Source organism: Leptonychotes weddellii, chromosome 7 (genome assembly GCF_054177405.1).
Source record: "Leptonychotes weddellii isolate Sample4059 chromosome 7, ASM5417740v2, whole genome shotgun sequence".
NCBI lineage: Eukaryota > Metazoa > Chordata > Mammalia > Carnivora > Phocidae > Leptonychotes > Leptonychotes weddellii.
This window is the reverse complement of record NC_138375.1, coordinates 82,332,126-82,351,730: the sequence shown is the minus strand read 5'-3', so window position 1 is coordinate 82,351,730 and position 19,605 is coordinate 82,332,126. Positions and strand designations below refer to the sequence as shown.

Sequence of the window (19,605 nt, the reverse complement as noted above, 5' to 3'; positions counted from 1 at the left end):
ATTAAGAGAGTGGAACAAATTCATTTGTAACTATAACACCCCCCTTATTTGAGTGACTAGTTGTTCAATCTGATGCTGTATGTTAAGGAAATGTGAATATGCATGAATAAAGCAAAATAAAAACAAAAGGCTAAATTATGAACTTTAATAACTGGAAAAACCATCCATTTTAAAGCCTAGTTGTGATCCTGATCATTGCTATATATGACATAAACCATAGAAACAAAGGCCAAGAAAAAAAATTTCATTTTGTTTAGTACTTAAACTTGATGTTGTCCTAGGGAAAACTTATAATTCAATGAATGTGTCACACGTATGACTAAAAAGTCCCCTTCTGGCTTCAAATGAATTTAAAGAACAATCTTCCTTGACTAATTTTTCTTTCATGTCAAACAACCCTTCTATGTACAGGACCAACTTAAATCCCTCCTGCCCTTCAAACACTAGATATTAACATCCAGGAACATTCTATACAATGCAAAGTGCCTTAAGAGAAGGATTCTGTAGTACCAGCGATATAACCAATCTGAGGAAGCCTGGGTGCTCTTAACACTGATGGGAGCCAGTCAGGCAATGGTGGTTTGTCTCACCACAGGTGTTTCCTCCAACAACTGCATGATGAGTTCATGCAGGGGTTTGCAGAACGTTGTCTAAACCCCCCTGTGAGATGCAGAAAATCAAACGTGTGGTGGCGGGAGAGGGTGCTGTCTGCATGCACGAAGCCCTCATCTGTATCCAGTGCTGAACACTGGCAAGCTCAGCAGGGAAACCGTAAGGAGTTGGTTCACCTTGGCATTCTTTCACCTCAAAGGGTGGGGCTTCTCACCTCAAGGAAACAAACCCAGTACAAAGACTTTGGCCTGCTGCTACCTTGTGTTGATAAGTTGTATGATGGCCTCAATTCCATCTGCTGCTTCTTCTGCCATGTTTTCATGCTTGTTTGTTCCTTCCCAGACAACAATGACCTTAGGTTTAATATTCTCCAGTTCTCCATCCTTTTAGTCTGCACAAAACAAGTCTTGTTGCATCTCCTCCAATTCCAAAATTCCGTGCATGAAGTGGGGAAAAAAAGCTCTCGCCATATTTCATATTGGTGCATCAACTGCACCACAGAGTCCCCCACAAACAGTACATCAGGTTCATTGTCTTTATAGTCCAGGAGAAATCTGTTATGCTGAGACATGCACCTGTCATCTCTTTGAATATCTTCCACTGCATGTGGCATAGCTGCTGGGTTTGAGTCTCCCTGCCTCATTACACACTCAGGCAGAGGGTCCATGTGGGCCCCAAGAGGCTGCGGCATCTGCGGGTGGCACATCTGTACCTCACTCAGTCTCAGCGGCCCGGCTCCAGCGTGTCCCTCTTTGGACCCCAGCACCAGCAGCAGCCATTCCTCCTCCTCTCTTGACCATGACAGCAAAGGCAGCTTTTCTTAGACCTCTTTTGCAAATATACTGCATTAAATGCTTTAGGTTTGCTTTTTTTTCCCTAAGATCCAGCAGAGTGTTAGTGGGTGTGTTGTAGGGGTAGATCTAATGACTAACACTCAATTACTTCATCTGACTTACAGAGAAAAGTATGAGTATTCAGCTGGGCTGAACAGAGGAGTACAGATAATTGATTCATCACTAGTAATTATGTTTTATAAGAAAAAGAAACCAACTATATATTATAAAAAGAAAAATGTGTCAGTACATAGTTAAACACTTTTCTCATTCCAACCCAGGTTGTATATCTTCTAACCAGACTAAGAAATTCTCTAGAAAGAATTAATCAGCATTACTTGACTAACTGAAAACACACAATCTGAGTGACCTATTTTGTGGTAGGTCCATAACAAACAAATAAAAATAAATAAGCTCATATACCATCTACCAGAAGAGACAGACATGTAAAGACCTTGCAATAAGCACAATTAATGCTGTGAAGAGAAGTTAAGTGACAACATAAGCAGAGGAAAAAGTCAAGGAATAAAGATGCACAAATGCAATTTTTTTTCCAAATGCAATTCTTTCTCAAGAAAACCATGAGCATTTACTGCAAATGGAAATAAGGAAGAGGGAGCCTGGGTGGCTCAGTCAGTTACGCATCTACCTTCTGCTCAGGTCATGATCCGGGGATCCTGGGATCAAGTCCTGTGTCAGGCTCCCTGCTCAGCGGGGAGCCTGCTTCTCCCTCTGCCTCTGCCTCTCTCTCTCTGTCTCTCATGAATAAATAAATAAAATCTTTAAAAAAAAAGAAAAGAACATAAGGAAGAAATTGCAACTGAAATCTGGAAGGGCAGTTTGCTGCCAGATAGTGGAAGATCTTGAATGCAATGTAAAGGAGTTTGGATTAGAAAAGATCTAAAAGTTTGGTAAGGAGAGTGGTATGACCAAATATTAGTTTTAGAAAGAAAAGTCTGGCTGGCATGTGGAACATGGTTTAGAATGAGTAAAAACTAAAGCAAAAAGATTAGTTCTACAAACCCGGATGAGAGACAGTTGAAACTGATATAGGGCAGTAGTAATATATATTTTGCAATAAAATAGTTGAATTCTTCATGTGGTATTGGGAAAAGGGAAAGGAGAAGAAAAGAGAGTTGGTGAAAAAGAAGGAGAAGGATGGGGTCTTATATACACAGGATGGAGGATCCAAGAAAATCCAGAGGTTGGGGTGAAAATCAGAAGAGAAGAGAGGAGTAAGTAAAGGGGAAGCGGGAAATCACAGTTCATACCTCCCTGTTGTCAAGAAATTATTTTTAACCAAAGAAATTTTTTTCTGAAATAAAGACTTCCAATTGTTTGCCCTATGGGATGTTTTCATCCTACACACTTAGTTAAAATGTAAGCTTTTAGGGACTACAGCATACAACACTGCTTCCAGAAGCTTTAAAGTCTAACAACTAAAATGTTTTCCTGAATTCAGGCCTTTTTCTTTTCTCTTTTTTTTTCCTGATCATACCATTAAGCAGTACTGCAAAATTGGTTTTGTTATTAGCCTAGGGCTTCTAGTAAGCACTTTTACTTTTTTAAAGGGTGAATATCACAGACCCTAATGCCCTGAGTAATTGAGATTTCAGTATAGCCTTAATTTTATTCATGGAGATTTACATTCAAGTTCCATTAACCTTAATAGGAAGCCATTACCTAACTGGCACGGGTTATTGGTAATTCAGAATAATTCAAGATAGACTTACTTCATTTGATATTTTTTGTTACAAATGTCAACAACTTCCATTTAAAACTAAGTATGCATCATGTTATCTACTCCTAGGCAATTCTGCACATGAGCAACACTAATTATTTTATAGGAAATTAAATATTTAAAAAAAGCATTGAATCCTCTAAGAATGTTTAAGTATCTTTTAAAAAATACTCCGTTCTTACAATTATTTTAAGAAATGTCTAATAACCTGGAAAGTTATCTAAGAGAAATTTTCTTACTGATATCTGAATACAGATTCAAACAGCAAAACAAAACAACACAAAACATCAGCACGTCAAATATAAAATTAAATACAAAGCTTTGCATTAATACTAGGTTTTTAAAATGTATTTAGGAATTTGCATAATTTGGATGATTGAATTATGTAAATTCAAATCTATAAGATTGGGGAACAGAAATAAATGAATGGGAATTTAGATTATGGGTAAAATATTAAAATTAAAAATTAAAATTAAACATTAAGTGATTATATATCAATATGTGTATATAAATGAATTAATAAGAGTGCCAGTTCATGTTCATCTACAATTAAGGTGGTTGTAGAAAAACACATACACACATACACGCAAGAGTCACTATGATAACATTACCCTTAAAGTCTTCCTTGACATTTAAATTTGTGTATTAATTTTTTAAATTTGTATATTTAAGCAGCATTTATAGTTATGTGTTTTCTATGTATTTGGAGCAGAATTAATTATTATGGAATAATCAATAAAAGTATATTCTACCCTTCATTTGCCACATTTTCTATGCAGCAAAATTAGGATAATATGAGCTAAAATCTTCTATTCCTAGAAAGAGTTAAAAGATATTTCTTTAGTGAATGCTAAAATACAACTAGTTGCCTATGAATACAAGTCAAATTTCCAAAATGTAAAGCTGTTTTAATGTTATTATAGAAATATATTAAATTTGGGGGGCTATTGTTTTAAATGTTTTCCAAGGACAACTTTATAAACAGTCAATGAGTAGGCCTAATACTTAGCAGTTTATAAGTGAAGTAAGCCCGGCTCTGCTAATCTTTTTGCTGTTTATATCTAACCTGTGATTAAAGCAAGAGGTAGAAAAATAGATAGAAGGAATTGCAGTCTTCTGAGCCAATGTTTTTCAATGTCTGTATCATTGGGCATTCAGCTCATTGGGGATTTCGTTTAAATGTGTATCTAATTCAGTAGGTCTGGAGAGAAGGCTCTAAGACTACCTTTCTATTAACCTCCTAAATAATGCCAATATTGATACTCTAAGGATACTTTGGGTAAAAGTCCATTTCTCCTAATTTTCCAAATGAGTAAATAAACTCAGGGAACCCCTTGATTCCCAGAGATCTTAAAACTGATCATGGGCAGAACCCAAACTATATAGTTATTGTTACTCTATTAGTGACTTATAAGTATTCTTTTGTTTCTAAATATTGATTATATCGTTCTCTATGTCACATAATTTATATTTTAGTTTAATTTAATTCAGAACTACATCACTGTTAGTGACATTCTCTAATAAGTTATTGATAGTAGAAGGGGAACCATTAAGTTAGGCAGAACATTGATATCCCTTAGGAGAAAGGAGAAATTAAACCTAAACCAGTACTGGGAGGACAAGTGGTCTGTAATAACAATATAATACCTTATGTTGTGTCGGTGGTATGGATAATTTAATATGGAAGTACTGCATTGTGTCTTAATTTTGGTATGATGATTCAATCTGATCGACACAAATAATTCATTTGAATCTAATCTTTAAACCTTTGTACATATTTCCCCCTTGTGAGTTTAGTCAAGCATGCTAAATCATTACAACAGAGTTCCCAACTGGTATAGAGATTTTCTTTAGCATGTATAATGAAGTTCATTGTAAACTGGAGTAAGGTTACTGCTAGGTCTGCCAGCTTGCTTTAAACTGGAATGAGAAAGCGTAGGTAGCTGATTTGTATTGATGCAATCTCTAATTTGATTATGTTTCAATCATTCCAAAAGCTTTTAAAATGTGTTGTGGAATGAAGTTGGATGATTACACATTGTCTTCCACTAATAATAGGTATAAATTCAGCACATTTTAAAAGCCTGCATGAATGTGCCAGTTTTCAGGAGTGGTATTGATATTATCTACAGTGATGTATTTATTTATTATTTTTTTAAAAAGATTTTATTTATTTATTTGAGAGAGAGAGAATGAGAGAGAGCACATGAGAGGGGGGAGGGTCAGAGGGAGAAGCAGACTCCCTGCCGAGCAGGGAGCCTGATGCGGGACTCGATCCCAGGACTCCAGGATCATGACCTGAGCCGAAGGCAGTCTCTTAACCAACTGAGCCACCCAGGCGCCCCTACAGTGATGTATTTAAAGGAGAAAACAAATAGTGAGATAAATGGAAATATAACTATTTTTTGAATAGACTCCTTCTTAGGGAAAATTTCCACTCATTTTTACAAGCTTTTAAGGAAAACAGTAACCTAGCAGTCAAAAATAATCAGTAGTCACAAGTAGCTGGAATTTTGTCAAGTGGGTTCATTCATATACTGGTCAGTCTCCTAAGTAATGTTAACTGCCTCACAGGGAAAGACCTGGCTCATGGCATCTCCTAAAGCATCTATTTTCACACTTGTATGAGGGACGGAGGCACATAGCTGACAATAACTAAAAATTAAAAAAAAAAAAAGGAAGAAAGAAAACAAAAGAAACAAAAACCTGTGTTTTCAAGGCCTCTTCTATTTCCCACTTTAGACTGCTTAGGGCTCTGTACTTGGTCCAGTTCTCCCAATAACATCCAGCTCTGAGTTTTTCCTCTTCTCTTCCCTCATGCAAAGTAAGAACACTTGTCTTTCATCTTTCTAACTTGATCTCCTGTTGACAAAGCAGTCTATTTCACTGCTTTGGTGATTAACACTTCCACTTGTTTATCAATCACTCATGATAATGACACAAAGTGCTGGATTTAAAGAATATGATATATTACTCCATTAATTCAATACATTTATACTGTGTGCTTAAGATAGTCAACACTCTGTGCTTTGCAGGACTAAACTACAGAGGTACAAATGATATATCATACCCCTTACAACCTAGAAAATAACAATAAATGCAGAAATTTCAGGCACCTTAGAAATCCTTTGGGTGCACAATACTGTATATTTCATTTTGAGATTTTGAGATGTTTGGTTATCTATAAATTATAACACATAATTAATTATAAGTTGTGCCTATGTATAAGACTGTGTCTATGGAAAAGTAAAAGACAGAGTCAAATGAGTCATTTTTTGTTTTATTTTAGGCATTCTACTTTTACACTCTGTATAGAGAACATGGAAATGCATTTACTATGGACTAGTTCAGAACCAAATGAAACATTAGTAATATATGCAATCTGAAAAATGTACTTGCAATTATATCTCAAGGATTCATTTTATATTACTAGGACCCAAGACAACTCCAAATGTAAGTTTGGTGAGCCAAAATCAATCTAAGATCTAGAGTTAGGAAAATTTACTCACAAGTGTACACATGCATACACACAGTCACACACAGGTATGCACGCATGTGCTTTTCTGTTTTCTTTCCCCAAATATCACAATGGGCAAAATGATAAAAAACCATGTTGGAGCTAATGTATAAGAGCATTTCGATAACTTAGTAGCAGATAAGAAACTACCTAACAGCATAATTTGGCCCTTAAAGCCACTGGCGACACTTCTAAATATCTAATAATTACACACTTGAACCTCTTTCTAGAGTTCAATGTAAAGTTAAAGCTCACCTCAGGACTTACTCTAAACTTGTGCATCGTCAAATTTTAACTTTTCCCCACATGGCTAGAAGGAATGCTGATTTCTACAGCTCTATAATCTGACATTTCAGCTACAATACTCTTTACATTGGTTTGTTTCACTAATCGCAGAGTTTATTTGTGCCTATTTCTGTTCCACTTTTGTAACAAACAGACGGAACCATAAAACAGTACTGTTTCATTAATATTTGTTTGCTTTCTAGATACACCACAAGAGTTATTCTCAAAAAGATTATACGTATCATATAGTTATATTTTCCAAACCCTTTCAATTTAGTAGTTAATTCAAAAAGTCTCTCTGAAGATAGATTGCTACCATTTTGATTAATATTTCTTGGCATAACAGCTTCCCATTTAGCTGCAAAATTGTATTCTAATTAAATTCTTCTCAAGAAGCTATGCAAATTATTGGTAGTCTTAATGCTACCAGCATGTATCTTTTCTTCCACTGAAAGATTTCAGGAGTTTTATGCACAATTAATTTACTAGTGACAGTATCTTTATGTGTGTGATTCATAATACTGTATTATTGGGGGATATCTCCTTCCTTTAAAAGAAAATCCAGGAGATAGAGACATTTTTCAATTTTCATTTTCTCTGACTCCAAGTTAATTTCATTTGGATGGCTGAGTTGAACTTTCGGAAAACTTACTTCTACAGAATGTTTTCATTGATGACTTTGTATCAAAGCCCAAATTTCAAATAGGCAGACATTCCTTTCATTCTCTTCATCACATGGTTGTGTGTGTCAGCAAAGAGCAAAAATTCTTATTTTCTTTACTGTAAACTATATGTAACTCTTTTTTCTTTGAATCCAATTGTTATTCTTCCCTTTCAGATCCCGCCAAGGGCTTGTTAGCTAATTCCAGTCCATTTGAGAAAGTATTTAATTTCTGGCAGCTTAGCCAAAAATGAACTAGAATACAGTTTAATTAATTCAACTAGTTTTTATGAAATCTTAAAATCTAACAACAATTGGGACAGAAACTCTTAATAAACATTTGTTGAATAAACTTCTCCACATCTGCAATGATAAGAGAGCATTCCCCCCCAGTTTTCCTAAACAGGCCTACTGAAATTCATTGCCAATTACTATAGTAAAGCTGAATCACTCTGGCCAAATTCCTTAATCTTTCTGTGGCTCAACTTCTTCGCTGTGATATTGAGAAAAAAGTAATACTTATTTCCTAAAATTATTTTGGGGATTAAATGAGATACATATGCAATGTCAGTGTCTGGCATATACCATTCACAACAATAACAGTCACCACCACAACAATAATAATAGCCTTTCCAATTAACATGTGTTACCCTCAGTTAGTTTTTAGGAAACTAAGATAAAGAAATAGCAGACAGGTGGCATGGATCTAGTCAAGTCCAGGAACTCAGAGTGGAAAAGGCAAAGATCAGAAATAATATTGACATTTTGACAGGTAAAATAGAAAATGGAATAGGAACATGAGGTTATAGGCAGGTTCTGAATTTGAATGATGTAGAACTGATAACAAAAAAAATGGCCAAAGAGAGTAGGAAAATCACAAGGCTGATGAGAATTGTGAACACAAGCAGGGGGAGTGGGAGAGGGAGAAGTAGGCTTCCTGAGGAGCAGGGAGCCCAATGTGGGGCTCGATCCCAGGACCCTGGGATCATGACCTGAGCCAAAGGCAGATGCTTAACAACTGAGCCACTCAGGCACCCCGAGAATTGTTCTTTTGAGAAGCAATGTAGAATGCAGCAGGGTGGGAATGAGAGATCCATTACAAATAGCCCAAAACACAAATATGCATTAACTTAAGCAATACTAAAAATCCGTTTCAACAAAAAAATACCACTCTGTTTTAGATACCCTGATCAAATTCTTAGCATGATTCAATTGATGGGAAGAAATATAGCACACCCCTATTTCTCACACATTTAGAATTGATGCCAATCTTTAAATATTTACACTTTTATAAATTTATTTTTCTTATTGTTGAAATTAGGCTTTGCATATAGTATTTACCACATATTCTGAAATTCTCAACCCAAAGTTTTTCCAACCAATCCCATTATATTAAAAGAGAATAATAGCGGGACGCCTGGGTGGCTCAGTTGTTAAGCGTCTGCCTTCGGCTCAGGTCATGATCCCGGAGTCCTAGGATCGTGCCCCGCATCGGGCTCCCTGCTCGGCGGGAAGCCTGCTTCTCCCTCTCTCACTCCCCCTGCTGTGTTCCCTCTCTCACTGTGTCTCTCTCTGTCAAATAAATAAAATCTTTAAAAATAAATAAGTAAAAGAGAATAATAGCAACTATGAATTTTGAATATTTACTATGTACCGGTAGCTGTTCTATACCTGTTCTAATCCATTTACTTTTCATTACAGTCCAGTGGAATACTAGTGAGAGATGAGGACAAAGGTAACTTAGTCCCAGAGCTAATAAAGAACATCAAGAAGATCATTCTGCCTCTTTAGTAAACAAATGAAGTTGGAGCACCATGATAAACACAGAGGAACCATTAGAATATCATTCTTGTGGTAAAGCTTCTGAACGGAGTCAATTAATTTATAGATAGCTGATTTTATTTTTTCCTACACCTCACATGTTTTCACTCTATTAAGTATATTTTATATAGGCAATCAAATGAACCAAAAGAGGCCAATTTGTCTGGGCATTTTGCAGTGAGAACTGCCCCTGGCCCTCCCAGGCTCCCAGTCCTATGCCAAGGTAGCACACTTTTCATATCCAAACATCCTTCCCCTTGGATGGACATGGCTGAAAACTGATTTAAAGGCAATGTTTCCAGATGGACCAGAGCTTAGCTGCATGGGATAAGGCTAGCTTATTCCTGCCCTAGAGAGAGCAACAGGAGTTGCACAGTATCATTCAAAGAGGATAAATGTAACACACCTTGTCCAGCAGCATGGTCTGTGACAAAGACACATGGCTATGATACTGCTCCCTCTTCCAATTCTTCACAGTCACTTTCTTCCTCATTGCTAATGCATCAAGAGAAAGAACTCTTCCCCAACTGGTCACTTTCCTCCTGAGATGAAGTGAAAGAAATAATGAAATAATAAATATTAAATCAATTCCTTTATCTTACTTAGGGAAGGAAGCTCAATAAATCAAAACAATCTTGTCTTTTTGAGACATCTTATATCAATGCATACTGAAATTTAATCATAAGCATAGTGTGGTTGTTATTGATCAAAGGGGAGATAATCATTATATTCTATAACAAAATGACCAAATGCAATCTGACACTTACTTAACCCTTTTTATCTGAATACCACGCTTGTATATGGCAAATGGGATTTTAAGATATTTTCTGTTAAAAAATGTTTAAATTCTAAAGTATATCATTTAAAGTACCGCCTTTATATATGGAGCAGTGTCCATTCATTGTTTTGATGGTTTAAGATTATTTGTTCCCCACTTAAATCTCTTGTTCACCCTTAGTTTCTAAAATACACTGAAATCAAAAGACTGTTTTTCCATGGAAGACATATGCAAGGAGATTAACTACTATGTAGCAGAAAAACTAGTGGCACAATAAATTATGCTCCCTAATGTTTAATATTTATATTAAATAAATATATTTTTCTGGATAAAGGCCAATAATATATTTAATTTTTTTAAAACATAAGATAATCACCAAAATATGGGTGATCTTTCCATAACAAAAAGTATTAATAAGAAATTTTACAACCCCAAATGCCAAAAAAGCCAAAATCTGTCTGTGTTGAAAATACATTTTTACTTGTGATATTTTTAGTTTATAAAACTGTCAAAAAATATTTCAATAACAACAAAGGGGGCTTTATAGCTTATGGGTAATAACTTAGAGCTAAATGATATAATTACAGGCAAGTACACCTCACAAGTACACCTCTGTTGAGCTCCAGAAAGTAGTATGCATGCTGAAATTAATCACTGATGAACTGGTGCCAAAATAGAGATATTAAAGTGACAAATTTTTGTTTGTTTTTGGTTTTGTCTGTTGCTGAACAGCTGTGTTCCTATGTAACTGAAATCAGCATAGAAAGATTTCAGAAAGCTGGGCAAACAAAAGTGTTCCAGGTGATGAAATTGTGAATCACATATTCTCTCATTCAAAACAAGAAACCTTGTTCTTATAGTCTATCATCCATATTCTATGTACACATAAATAAAAACGCTTCATTTTGAATACTGTCTTTGATTAGGAAGGCCATCAATATTTCAAATTCCTATTACAATGTTAATTGACTAATTGAAGAAAATATGATTTGATAGTAAAGCCATTAGGAAAACAAACATCATCTGTTATCAATTTTTATAGCATGTTTAACTAAAGCCAATTTTGATATATCCAATGCTTTTATCTATTACCAGGACACAATGTATCAATGTTACTCTCAAGCACTAGAAAAAACTGGACATCCTAAGTCTGAAGAAAGTAAAATGCAAAGAGCACATATCAAGAAAAGTCTACTATTCAGATAAGAGCTGACCTGGAACAATCAGTAAGGAAGAGAACCTTGAAAACTTCAGTGGCAATCAGGAAGATGTAGTTAACAGAATCATTTAGAGCCACACTTAATTTCATGAAAGTATAAACTGTATGACCATTTCATTTAGATGTCACCAATATATAGTTGTTAGTTTTCATTAAAAATTTACCCTAAGGTATTTTTCCATAATGTATTTTTGGTCCTGTTTAAGACAAACATTTATTCTTTGTGTATTTCATTATGATTGTCCAAAATGTGAATTATTCAAACTATGTGCTTTCTGACAAATTATTTCTTAGCCATTTTTACTGATTATTCGACTTCCACCAAAATATAAGACTAACTACATTCACGTTCTTAATGTGTAGAAGCTCTTTCTTCAAAATATAATTCCCTTGATAAATTAAGGAAAATACACATTTTGAAAAGTTAAATTATATTTTTTAAGGTTTTAATATATTTTTGCATTGGTAAAGTAAAATTTAGCTGTGTAAGAAAATAGATCAAGAAAACATTACACATTTTAGGCTAAGAATTTCAAATTAGACAAAGACTGATAAGATTTCTTTCATTCAAAAATTTTAAAGTCAGTAAGATACAAAGGATATAGACAGTGACTAGTTCTGAACAGTAAATTATTTTGGTGGCATATTTATAAGTCAGGATTGCCTAGGATAACCAAAAAAAAAAAAAAAAAGAGAGAGAGAGAGAACAGAAAGTGACAGAATGATTATTTAAAAAAAAAGATCCAATTTCCAGTCCAGACAAACAGCTTAGAAGGTATCACTCCTATTCACACAATGGAAAAAGAAAAGCTGAACAAACTGAAAATCAACAACTCTTCTTAGGCCCATCAGAGAATTGACATGTTACAGGGCAAACCACCTTCCTGAAAACTGGAGAGAAAGGAGGATACCAAGAATTACCTTACCAGAATCAAAAATCCAAAAGTGAAAGTCCACCACTCGAGTCAGTACCAGTAGGAACACTTTAACTATAACTGACAAGTTTCTGCAGACTCAGTGTGGACTAGCTTGAGTGTTAAAAAACTCTGGATGTCCAGTCTTAGGGGGCCCCATACTTCCATGAATTTTATTTTCAGGAGCCCAACCAGGATAAAAATCTAAGAAAAATTCCCCAGCCAACCTAGAAGAAAGGAAATACCAAACTCCAGCTCCCTCCAGCCTTCCTGACACCAAAGGTGGGGTGAGGACAATTGGGAAGGGAGATGAGAAACAACTGTGAAGGTGACAGCCTATGGGCAGAGGCTCACTAAGAGACTGAAATAAAGCCATAGGATTGTAGATTATTTTCCCCTCCCCACATTTTAGCACAACATCAGGTTCTGATATAACAGTGGATTACATCTAAAAGAAGTGCAAAGCTCAGACCCTATTTTAACAAGAGTCTCTAGAAAAACTCAAGATAATAGGAGAGAATAAAACAGGGCACCAGTAGGAAATTAGCCTGATATCCACCTTTACAAAAAAACAGTAAACACAGCTACCTTCTAGCCATATAAATATAAAACCTCACACTAAAGGCCTGTTTACCAGTTTCTTTTACTAGAAAATCATGTCAAGCTTTCAAAAAAAAAGTCACAGGGCAGTCTAAAAGGGAAAACCGTCAAAGTTTGAAGAAACAAAGCGAGAATCAGAACCAGACTCTGATATGGAAGAGATTCTGAAATTATCAGACTGTGGTATTAAAATAACTATGATTAATATGGTAAGAGCTCTAACAATAACAACAACAACAAAAGTGGATAACATGGAAAATCAGAAGGGTAATGTAATCATGGAGATGAACACAAAGGAAGAATCAACAGGATATCATAGAAATAAAAAAGACTGTAACAGAAATGAATAGTGCCTTTGAAGGACTCATTAGTAGACTGGATACAACCAAAGAAAGAATAAATAACCTAGAAGATATGTCAATATAAACTTCCCAAACTGAAACCAAAGAGATAGACAAACAAACAAACAAATGAATAGACAGAGTATTCAGGAACTGAGGGACAATTACAAAAGTCTAACGTGTGTAATGAGAATATAATAACACAGGAGAAGAAAGAGAGAAAGGAACAACAAATATTTGAAATAAAAATGGCTCATCATTTTCCTAAATTAATGACAGACACCAAACCACTGATCCAGAAAGTTCCGAGAACACCAAACAGGAAAAATCCAAAATATTTACACCTAGGTATATCATTTTCAAAAGGCAAAAAATCAGAGACAAAGATAAAAAGTCTAGGAAGGGGAAGAAAGAATACTGATAGAGAAATAAGTATAAAAATTATATATAACTTCTCTTCAAAAACCATGCAAGCAGGAGAAGAGGGAAGTAAAATATTAAAAGTGTCAGAAAAGAAAAACAAACAAATGAACAAATGAAAACACCAGGATTCTGTATTCAGTGAAATTATCCTTCAAAAGTGAAGAAAAAAATGCTTTCTCAGACAAACAAAAATTGAGAGAATTTGTCACTAATAGATCTACCAAGAAAGAAATGTTAAGTTATTCAAAGAAAAACAATAAGTCATACACTTGGATTTATAAAAAGAAATGAAGTATGTTAGAAATGGAATCTGTTGAATCACAGACCTGTACCTCTGAAACAAATAATACATTATATGTTAAAAAAAAAAGAAGAAGAAGAAGAAGAAGAAGAAGAAGATAGCAGGAAGGGAAAAATGAAGGGGGGGAAATTGGAGGGGGAGACGAACCATGAGAGACTATGGACTCTGAGAAACAAACTGAGGGTTCTAGAGGGGAGGGGGTGGGGGATGGGTTAGCCCAGTGATGGGTGTTAAAGAGGGCACGTACTGAATGGAGCACTGGGTGTTATATGCAAACAATGAATCATGGAACACTACATCAAAAACTAATGATGTAATGTATGGTGATTAACAACATAAGAAAAAAAAAAACCAGATTAAAGAAAAAAAAAGAAATGAAGTATGTTAGAGACGGAATCATTGAAGGTAGAATAAAGTATTTTCTTCTTCACATTCTTAATTGGTTTAACACACAATAACTTGTTTAAATTATAATAGCAAACTGTATTTGGTGAGTATAGCTAGTAAGTAAAATTAATGAAAGCAATGATATAGAAGAAAGGAGAGAAGAACCAGGAATATTGTTTTAAGGTACCTGCACTACCCATGAAGCATTATAGTGTTATTTGAAAGTACACTTAGATTAGCTGTAAATGTGTACTGTAAATTTTATAACCACTAAAAATGCCCTAAAAAATAAGTACATCTGATATACTCAGAAAGGACAGGAAAATGGAATCATATAAATGTTGAATTAAAGGCAGAAGGAATTGAAGACAAAAGGAAACAAAGAACAAGGATGATGAATAAAAAAATGTTACAGATATGGTAGACATTAAACCAACTTTTACATCAATAATCACTTTATCAATAATCACTTCAAATGTGAATGCAAATTAAATTAACTATCAGTGGATAAAACCAAAATACTTAACTATATGTTGACTATAAGAAATCTACTTTAAAGACATAGATGGATTAAAAGTAAAATGAAGGAAAAAAGATATACCGTAATAACATTAATCAAAAGAAGCCAGAGTAGCTGTATTAAGTTCAGACTAAGTCAGCTTTAGATGAAGGAAAAATTATCAGAGATCAACAGGGGCATTACATAACAATAAAGAGGTCACTTCACCAGATATACAAAAACAATCTTTACTGTGTATGTACCTGACAACAGAATGTCAAAATGTGAGGCAAATCCAGATAGAACCACAATAAAAAATAGATGAAACCATTATTGTAGCTGGAGACCTCAACATTCCTTTATTAGTAATGGACATATCTAAAAAGCATAAAATCAGTAAGCTTATAGTTGAAATGACTAGCATCATCAATTATATGAATCTAACTGACATTTATAGAATACTTCATCCAACACAGAACATACATTCTCTTCAAGCACATAGGAAAATCACCAAAATAGATTGCATTCTGGGCCATAAAACATATTTTAACAATATTAGAAAGAAAAACAAAATACAAAATACTCTCTTAGACCACAAGATAATTAAACTAGAAATTAGTAACAGAAAAATTGTTAGAAATACTAGGGGATCATGAGAGACTGTGGACTCTGAGAAACAAACTGAGGGTTCTGGGGGAGAGGTGGGGGGATGGGTTAGCCTGGTGATGGGTATTAAAGAGGGCACATGCTGAATGGAGCATTGGGTGTTATATGCAAACAATGAATCATGGAACACTACATCAAAAACTAATGATGTAATGTATGGTGATTAATATAACATAATAAAATAAAGTAAAATAAAATTAAAAAAAAGAAATACTAGGGGATTTTTTAAATGACTTAATAACACATGGTCAAATTAGAATTTGAAAAAAAATAATATTTTAAACTAAATAAAAAAAAACCACCATAAAATGTGAAGAATGTGACAAAAGTAATGCTTTGAGGAAAAATTATAACATTAAAAAAAAACTTTAGAAAAGAGCAATCTAAGACTGATAATTCAATCTTACTCCATAGGAAATTAGAAAAGTAAGAGAAAATTACATCCAGAGCAAGCAGAAAAAATAATAAAAACTAAGTCAGGTATCATTGAAATTGAAGACATGAAATCAATATAGAAAATCAATCAAGTCAGGCTATCAAAAAATAAAACAAATAAACACATTACTAATATTACAAATGAGCCTGTAACTAGTGATCTCATGGACAATAAAAACATAATAAAGGAATATTATGAAAAACTCTATGCCCACAAATAGGAAATCTGGTAAAACAGACCAATGTCTTAAAAGATATAAGCCACAGAAACTCATAAAAGGAGAAACAACCTGAATAAAGCTTTATCTATTAAGAAATTGATTCAATAATTAATAGCTTTCCAAAGCAGAGAACATCAGGCCTAAACGGTTTCACCAGTGAAGTCTATGAAACATTTAAGGAAGAAATAATACTAAGTATACATAATTTCTTTTAGAAAACAGAAGCAGAAAAAAAAAAAACTTATTAACTCATTCTATTAGGCTTATTACCCTAAAAGCAAACCAGATAAAACAATTACAGAATAGGAAAACTACATACTAATTCATCTCATGAACATAGACGTAACTAATATTCCTCAACAAAATATTAGCAGATCAAACCTAAACATTTATAGAGAATTATAAACCATGACCAAATCAACTTAAAAAAGAGCATCTACCAAAAAAAAAAAAGGTCTTACAGTTGGCACGATACTTAATGATGCAGAGATGCTTTTTCGCAAGACCAAGGACAAGACAAGGATGTCTATTCTCACCACTCCTATTCAACACTGTACTGATAGTCCTAGCTAACACAATTTTTAAAAATGATATAGAAGGAATACAGACTGAGAAGAAAGCAATAAAACTGTCTTTCTTTTGTAGATGTTATGATTGTTCCTGTAGAAAATCCAAAAGAATAATACATATATATATATTCTTGCAACCAGTACGTGATTATAGAAAGCTTTCAGGATATATTTTATATGCAAAATTCAAATACTTTCCTATCTATCATCAATTATCAATTAGATATACAACATTATTACATTAAAATCCAAAGGATAAATATTTAGGTAACAATCTGAGTGAACTTATAAAAAGCTAATTAAAGAAATCAACAAATAAATGAAGAGATATCCCATGATCATGGATAGGACAATAATATCATTAACACATTAGCTCTTCCCAAGTTGATCTATAGAGTCAATGCAATTCCAGTCAAAATCCCAGTCAGTTATTTTGTAGACACTGACCAACATACCTCTATTTTATATGGAAAGGCAAAAGACCCAGAATAGCCAATACCATATTGAAAAGGAAGAAAAAAGTTTAAGGTCCGGTACTACCTAATTTCAGGACTTACTATAAAGCTACAGTAATCAAGACAGCTTAGTATGGGGGAAAAAAAAGAAAAATAGATCAGTGGAACAGAATAGAGAACCTAGAAATAGACCCCCACAATTACAGCCAGTGAACTTTGATCAAAGAGCAGACAATTAAATGGAGAAAGCATAGTCTTTTCAACAAAAGGCACTGACACAACCAGATGTGCACATGTTAAAACAAACGAATCTAGACATAAACCTTTAATCTTTCAGAAGAATTAACTCAAAATGGATCAGACACCTAAATTTCAAGTATGAAACTATAAACTCTTAAGAACTAACACTAAGGAAAATCTAGGTGACATTAGGCTTGAAAATAACCTTTTATTTATTTATTTATTTATTTTTAAATATTATTTATTTATTTATTTGACAGAGAGAGACACAGCGAGAGGGAACACAAGCAGGGGGAATGGGAGAGGGAGAAGGAGGCTTCCCGCTGAGCAGGGAGCTCGATGCGGGGATGGATCCCAGGACCCTGGGATCATGACCTGAGCTGAAAGCAGACGCTTAACAACTGAGCCACCCAGGTGCCCCGAAAATAACTTTTTAAATACAACATCTAAAACAGCATTTATTTTGGCTAATTGAACATAATAAAAAATATTTAAAAATAAAACAGCTTTTATGAAAGAAAAAGTTGATAAATCGGACTTCGTTAAAATTAAAAACTGTTTTATGAAAGTTATTGTCAAGAGAATTAAAAGTGGGGCCACAGACTAGTATAAAATATCTGTAACACATGTATCTAATGAGGGACTTTAATCCAAAATATACAAAGAACCCTTAAAACTCAAGAAAAAATTGATCCAATTATAATAAGTGGACCAAAGCTCTGAACAAGCACCTCACCAAAGAAGATATACAGATGGCAAATAAGCATTAAAAAACAAACAAAAACACAAAAAAATCCACAAAAACTTAGCATCCTGTTATTAGGCAATAGCATATTAAAACAAGATACTACTTCACACTTACTAGAATAAAAGTCAAAAACAATAACAACATCAAATCCTGATGAGGATTTCGAGCACACAAACTTTCATTCATTGCCAGTGGCAATGCGAAATGGTATAGCTATTTGGAAAACAAGCTGGCACTTTCATAAACATTGCTTACCTTATGATCCAGATAATGAACTCCTTCATATTTATCCAAATGAACTGAAAATTTAATGTCCACACAAAAACATGCACACTGATGTTTACAGCAGCTTTATTCACAATTGCCCAAATTTGGAAGCAACCAAGATGCCCTTCAGTAGGTGAATGGGTAAATAAACTGTGGTACACCCATACAATGGAATATTATTTAGTGATATAAAGATCAGCTAACAAGCAATGGAAAGAAATGAAGGACTCTTAAATACATATTTTTTAGTGAAATAAGCCAGTCTGAAAAGACTGTATGATTCCAATTACATCACATCTGGAAAAGACAAAATTAGAGACAATAACAAGATCAGTGGTTCCCAGGAATTTGAGAGGAGGAAGGGAAGAATGAATAGATAAAGCAAAGGGGATTCTTAGATATGATGCTATAATGGTAAATATATAACATCATCTATTTTTCAATCCATACAACTATACAACACAAAGAGTGAGCCCTAATGTAAACTATGGACTTTAATTAATAATAGAGTATTAGTACTGATTCTTCAATTTTCTTTGCAATTCTTCAAATGTACCACACTAATGCAAGTTGTTAAAAATATGAAAAACTATGTGTAGGGGGTGTTGAGTAGAGAGATGGAGGGATATGGGAACTCTGTACTTTTTACTCAATTTTTCTATAAATCTAAAACATTTCTAAAAATAAACTATATTAATAAAAATGAGGGGCGTCTAGGTGGCACAATTGGTTAAGCATCTGACTCTTGGTTTCAGCTCAGGTCATGATCTCAGGGTTGTGAGAGCAGCCCCGTACTGGGCTCCATGTTCAGCGTGGAGTCTGTCTGAGATTCTCTCTCCCTCTCCCTGTCCCTCCTGCTTGTGCTCTCTCTTTCAAATAAATAAGGAAATCTTTAAATTAAAAAAGAAACAACTTCAATATCAGTATGCTAATAAGATTTTAAAAATATCTCCCATTTAGTGAACATAACATGTGAATATTTGGGAGGGGGGATTATAGGGAGATCATTTTATGAAAGAAAAATTATTAAGTTAAACCTCCCTGAATAATTATTTTTGTTTTCCAGATAACA

General features: G+C 34.1%; 1 long non-coding RNA gene and 1 pseudogene across 1 annotated transcript in view; both read right to left on the bottom strand.

The window, feature by feature from the left end:
• The window catches only part of LOC145722484 (uncharacterized), a 377,440-nt gene that overhangs the window by 276,241 nt on the left and 81,594 nt on the right, over positions 1-19,605 (bottom strand). Inside the window, exon 2 of the long non-coding RNA XR_014146787.1 lies at positions 9,877-10,012. This is a non-coding gene — a long non-coding RNA (uncharacterized LOC145722484). The remainder of the gene's footprint in view (positions 1-9,876; positions 10,013-19,605) is intronic.
• Positions 386-1,403, bottom strand: LOC102732328 (platelet-activating factor acetylhydrolase IB subunit alpha2 pseudogene; annotated as a pseudogene).